Below are 6,578 nucleotides of genomic sequence, written 5' to 3' on the forward strand. Positions count from 1 at the left end.
TTATGATGCAGACATAGGTAACCAAGATTAGCATCCAACGCGTTGTTGATCCAGTTGAGCACTCCAGAGTCAGTGGTGAGCCTCCTTGCAATCCGGAGGACTCTTTTATTTCGCTTTCTTAGTTTTTTTCTTTATTAGGATGTTGTGGGGTCTGTCCCAACATCCATCTCAATATTATAGAGGCTTCATAGACAGTCAGACAGTTAGTATTGAGTCTCTCATCTATGTATTTGCAGATACTTTGTTTTGAGACATAAGTTTCCATTTTGGCTAAGATGTTATCATTTAAACTATTGCATTGAGTTTATTTTGTTGATTTGAGTCTTCCGCTGAGTTAAGTAAGCCAGGCTAAGGGTCTGCTTGGGGCCAGTGATTGTCTCCGAGTGTCGGCCACGTCCAGGGTGTAGGCTAGGGGCGTGACAAACTTAGTATAAGAGCACATTGTTCAAGAGTCCTATGGAGTCTATGAAGCTATGCCTATAGAGTACTAGTTATCGGTGTGAAGCACACCGTGTTTTTAGAGTACTAGTTATCGGTGTGAAGCACACCACATCTATAATTAGGAGGCTATAACATTTAGGAACTATTTACTTTTTTCATACTCATTTCGTGCGTTAGAGTTTAATCTCTAAAAGTTTCCCTCTAATTTGTGCTTGCGCGTGTTTCAGATAATCATGCCTCTACGTAGAGCTGTCAAAGGTCATCCTGCGGGATGCAATGTTGAGAAACAAGACTTACCCAATGCACCTGAGGTGCAACCTCAAGTAGAAGTCATTAATGCTGAGTTTAGAGAAGCTATAACGATGCTCAGTCAAGTTGTGACCAACCAAGCTGGGCAGCAGAGAGGAGATCGGCAAGAAGAGGCTGACACTTCAAGGATTCATGAGTTCTTGAGGATGAATCCTCTAAGTTTCACTGGTTCAAGCACTACTGAGGACCCAGAGAACTTCATTGAGGAACTGAAAAAGGTGTTTGAAGTGATGCATGTTGCTGATATTGCGAGAGTTGAGTTAGCTGCATATCAGATGAAGAATGTTGCTAGGACTTGGTTTGATCAGTGGAAAAGGGGTAGAGCTGATGATGCACCACCTGTGAGTTGGGCATGTTTTGAAGGGGTATTCTTGGGGCATTTCTTTCCCTGAGAACTGAAAGAGGCCAAGGTACGTGAGTTCCTCACACTTAAGCAAGATTCTTTGAGTGTGCATGAGTATGGGTTGAAGTTTACTTAACTGTCTCGCTGTGTTCCTAAATGGTTGCGGACATGAGGAGTAGGATGAGTTTGTTTGTTGTTGGGTTAGGCTGTCTATCAAGCAAGAAGGGCTGGGGAGCAATGCTTATTAGGGACATGGACATTTTGAGGTTGATGGTTTATGTGCAGCAGGTTGAGGAAGAGAAGCTGAGAGACAGGGAAGAGTTCAGAAATAAGAAAGCGAAGACAAGAAATGAGTCTGGGCAGCAAAAGGGTAATGTGAATCGCCCGTCTTTTCAGCAGAAGATAAAGGGACCTGCTCCATCATCTGCTAGTGCACTTATACCTCGAAACAAAGGCGAATATCATGGTCAGAATTCGCAGAACTTCAGAGCTAGACCTGCACAGTCTCAAGGTAGTGTGGCACAAGGAGGTAACTAGGCTCCTGCATGTACCAAGTGCAGTAGAATCCACCCAGGTAAGTGTCGTGATGGCCAGACAGGTTGATTCAAGTGTGGGCAAGAGGGTTACTTTCTGATAGAGTGCCCTATGAACAGGCAAGGTAGCGTCAATCAGGGCAATAGAGCCCAATCTTCATCAGTTGCTCCACCAGACCGGGCTGCACCTAGAAGAGCTACTTTAGGTACTGGCGGAGGAACAAACCGTCTTTATGCAATCATAGTCGTCAAGAGCAAGAGAACTCTCCAGATGTTGTTACTGGTATGATCAAAGTCTTTGCTTTTGATGTTTATGCTTTGCTAGACCCAGGAGCAAGTTTATATTTTGTAACCCCTTATGTTGCAAATAAGTTTGATGTTATTCCTGAGAAACTCTGTGAACCCTTCTGTGTTTCTAAACTTGTCGGGGAGTCTATTCTAGCTGAGCGAGTTTATCATGATTGTGTCATTTCCATCAATCACAAAGACACCATGGGCTGATTTAGTTGAGTTAGACATGGTAGATTTCGATGTCATTCTAGGTATGGACTGGCTTCATGCCTGTTATGCATCAAGAGATTGTAGAACTCGAGTTGTCAAATTCCAAATTCCTAATGAGCCAGTTATAGAGTGGAGTAGTAGTTCAGCAGTGCCTAAGGGTCGTTTCATTTCATAGCTTAAGCAAGAAAGTTGGTTTCAAAGGGTTGTATCTATCACTTAGTCCGAGTTAATGACTCAAGTGCTGAGGTATCTCCCATTCAGTCAATTCCTATAGTAAGAGAGTTTCCAAAAGTTTTTCTTGATGATCTACCCGGAGTCCCTCCTAAGAGAAATATACTTTGGCATAGACGTCATTCCAGACACTCGTCCTACCTCTATTCCGCTATACAGAATGGCACCAGCAGAGTTGAAAAAGTTGAAAGAGCAGTTGAAAGATCTTTTAGAGAAAGGGTTTATTCGACCAAGTGTCTCACCTTGGGGTGCTCCGGTCTTCTTTGTGAGAAAGAAAGATGGTTCCCTTAGGATGTGTATAGATTACTACCAATTGAACAAGGTTACCATCAAGAACAAGTATCCTCTTCCAAGAATTGATGATCTTTTCAATCAACTTCAGGGTGCCACCTGTTTTTTGAAAATTGACCTCAGATCAGACTACCATCAATTTAAAGTTAGGGAATGTGACATTCCGAAGACAGCATTCAGGACTAGATATAGTCATTATGAGTTCTTGGTCATGTCCTTTGGTTTGACCAATGCACCAGTAGTGTTCATGGATCTTATGAACAGAGTCTTCAAACCTTATTTAGATATGTTTGTTATCGTCTTCATTGATGACATACTAATCTATTCAAGAAATGAAGGAGATCGTGCTAGTCATCTCAGAATAGTTCTTCAGACCTTGAAGGAAAGATAGTTATATGCCAAGTTCTCCAAGTGTGAGTTTTGGCTTGAGTCTGTGGCATTCTTGTGCCATATTATTTCCGGTGATGGTTTAGAGTTGATACTCAGAAAATTGAGGCAGTGTAAAATTGGCCTAGACCCACATCTCCAACTGATATTAGGAGTTTCTTGGGCTTGGCTGGCTATTATAGGAGATTTGTTGAGGGTTTCTCATCCATTTCGTCTCCTTTGATGAAGTTGACTCAGAAAACAGTGAAGTTTCAATGGTTTGAAGCTTGTGAGAAAAGCTTTCAGGAATTGAAGAAGAGTTTGACTAGTGCCCTAGTTTTGACCTTACCAGAGGGTACTCAAGGTTTTGTGGTGTATTGTGATGCATCCAAAGTTGGTTTGGGTTGTGTGTTAATGCAGAATGGCAAGGTGATAGCTTATGCCTCCAAACAATTGATGGTTCATGAGAAGAATTATCCAACCCATGACTTAGAGTTGGCTGCAGTAGTTTTTGCCTTGAAGCTTTGGCGACACTACTTGTATGGTGTTCATGTGGATATATTCACTAATCACAAGAGCTTGCAATATGTGTTCACTTAGAAAGAGCTCAATATTAGACAGAGTAGGTGGTTGGAATTACTCAAGGATTATCACATGAGTATTCTTTACCACCCAGGTAAGGCTAATGTGGTTGCTGATGCTTTAAGCAGGTTATATATGGGTAGTACCACCCATGTTGAGGAAGAAAAGATGGAGTTAGCCAAAGATGTGCACAGACTTGCACGCCTGGGAGTCAGACTTATGGATTCCATAGAAGGAGGAATAGTGGTGACGAACGGGGGAGAATCATCACTAGTGTCAGAAGTGAAAGAGAAGCAAGACAAAGACCCAATTTTGCTAGACTTAAAAGAAAATGTTCATAAGCAAAGAGTATTAGCTTTTGAATAAGGGGGAGATGGGGTATTGAGATATCAAGGTAGATTGTGCGTACCTATAGTGGATGGACTCCAAGAGAGGATCATGGAGGAAGCTCATAGCTCTAGATATTCCATTCATCCTGGTTCTACCAAGATGTATCGTGATTTAAAAGAAGTGTATTGGTGGAATGACATGAAAAATGGCATTGCTGAATTTGTTGCTAAGTGTCCAAATTTCCAACAAGTGAAAGTAGAGCACCAAAGGCCCGGTGGTTTGGCTCAGAATATAGAACTTCCGGAATGGAAGTGGGAGATGATCAATATGGATTTCATCACAGGCTTGCCAAGGTCTCGCAGACAGCATGATTCTATTTGGGTGATTGTCGATATGATGGCGAAATCAGCCCACTTTTTACCGGTAAAAACTACCAACTCAGTAGAAGATTATTCTAAGCTTTATATTCAAGAGGTGGTAAGACTTCATGGGGTTCCAGTCCCCATTATTTTTGATAGAGGTGCACAATTTACTTCACAGTTTTGGAAGTCATTCCAAAAAGGCTTGGGTTCAAAGGTGAATTTGAGTACTGCCTTTCATCCTCAAACAGATGGGCAAGCAGAGCGTACCATTCAAACATTAGAAGATATGTTGAGGGCATGTGTGATTGATTTCAAAGGTAATTGGGATGATCACCTACCTTTAATTAAGTTTGCTTACAACAACAGTTACCACTCTAGCATCCAAATGGATCCATATGAAGCTCTTTATGGGAGAAGATGCAGATCTCCTATTGGATGGTTTGAAGTTGGTGAAGCAGGGTTTGATAGGGCCAGATTTAGTCTATCGGGCTATGGAGAAGGTTAAAGTGATTCAAGAGAGGTTGAAAACGACACAGAGTCATCAAAACTCCTACACAGATGTTAGAAGAAGGCACTAGAGTTCGAAGTAGATGATTGAGTGTATTTGAAGGTTTCACCCATGAAGGGTGTCATGAGGTTTGGTAAGAAGGGGAAACTTAGTCCACAGTATATTGGACCTTATCGCATAGTCAAGAGGATTGGCAATGTAGCTTATGAGTTGAAGCTACCACAAGAGTTAGCACCAGTGCATCCGGTATTTCACATCTCCAAGTTGAAGAAGTGCATGGGAGATCCTTCATTGATAGTACAAACTGAAAATGTGGGGATTAAAGAAAAAATATTTTATGAGGAGATTCCAGTTCAGATTTTAGATCTCCAAGTTCGCAAGTTGAGAACAAAAGAAGTTGCATCAGTCAAACTCCTTTGGAGGAACCAATTTGTTGAAGAAGCTACATGGGAAGCTGATGAGGATATGAAGAAGAGATATATCTCTTTGAATCTGGAGGAAATGTAGACCAAGGTACTAATTTTCTTCTCATGACTCTTTAAATTGTGAGTAAACATGATGTTTGTTTGCATTTGCTTGTTGGGTGTTTGAACTTGATGTTACACCCTTAGCCAAGTAAGAGTGATCTCATTCGAGGATGAATGTTCCCAAGGGGGAGATATTGTAACATCTTGCAACTTGAAATAATCATTTTTGGAAAGTATAAGGAAATCTGGAAATTTTTAAGTAATGTAAAGTTGATATTTTGGTCAACTTTAATCGACCATAACTCCTAGCTCATCATTAGTTAGGTGTATTTCCAGATATGGTTGGAAATCTCTTGGATTTATCTTTCCAACGCCGCCGAGTTTGCATGATTCCGAGTTTGTATGAGTGAGTTACGTCCCTTGTAAGTTGGGTTGTTCGAATGAAGAAATGCCCAATCCGGAATTTAAAAGGGTAGTTTGGTCTTTTCCTTACCCAATTAATTAAATCCGTTTTTAGTAAATTAAGTGGGGTCAAAACTGAGTTAGTTCAGTTTACACTTATGATAAATAGAGTTAGGGCTTTAGGAGAATGAACGCAAGAGAAAGGATAAGAGGAAAAGCAAGATTCGCCAAGAACGATCGATTTTGGTTGTGGATTCGCCAAGGAATTGATCCTACAAGTTATGTGAGTCTCTCATAGCATTGGGTTCATTCACCCATACGCCAAACATGTTTAGTTTCAACACAATTCATCCTAAAAGTGTTTGAAAGTTGATGTTCTTGACATGAATTCTTGAATTGGAATGTTGTTCTTGAATTGGGTTGAATTGTGGAGTTTCTGAGATCTTTACATTGTGTTTTATAGTTACTTTGAGTTAGGTTCTTGAGTACATACGCTGGGTATCGGGATCTAAAACGAATTTGAGGAAGATAATCGAGTTTAGGTGGTTTGAGGCTGAAAAACGAAGAAGGAAAAAGTCGAGTAAGGTTCATGAAACAAGTCCGCGTCGCGGACTTGTTCCCCCCGTGAACAAAAATCTGCTCTGCGTCGCGAAGAGGACGCGGACTCCTCTGTCCCAAAATTTAATTTCACAAGTAATTATTTAAAACACCTCCGCGTCGCGGACATGTTCCAAGATGGTGATTTCGTAGCTTTTCACAGATTTAGCTATTCGAAATCATTCCTAAACATCAAGAGATCTTTCCTATCACAAATCATAATCCTTGAATCCATAATTCAATTCAAGGACCAGTTAAGAGAAGTTAAGAGTCAAGTCTAGGAGTTAAGAAGCAAGTCAAAGCTAAGTTCTAAGG

The sequence above is a fragment of the Solanum verrucosum genome, unplaced genomic scaffold (assembly GCF_900185275.1).
Source record: "Solanum verrucosum unplaced genomic scaffold, falcon-dt-bn FXZP01000248.1, whole genome shotgun sequence".
Lineage (NCBI taxonomy): Eukaryota > Viridiplantae > Streptophyta > Magnoliopsida > Solanales > Solanaceae > Solanum > Solanum verrucosum.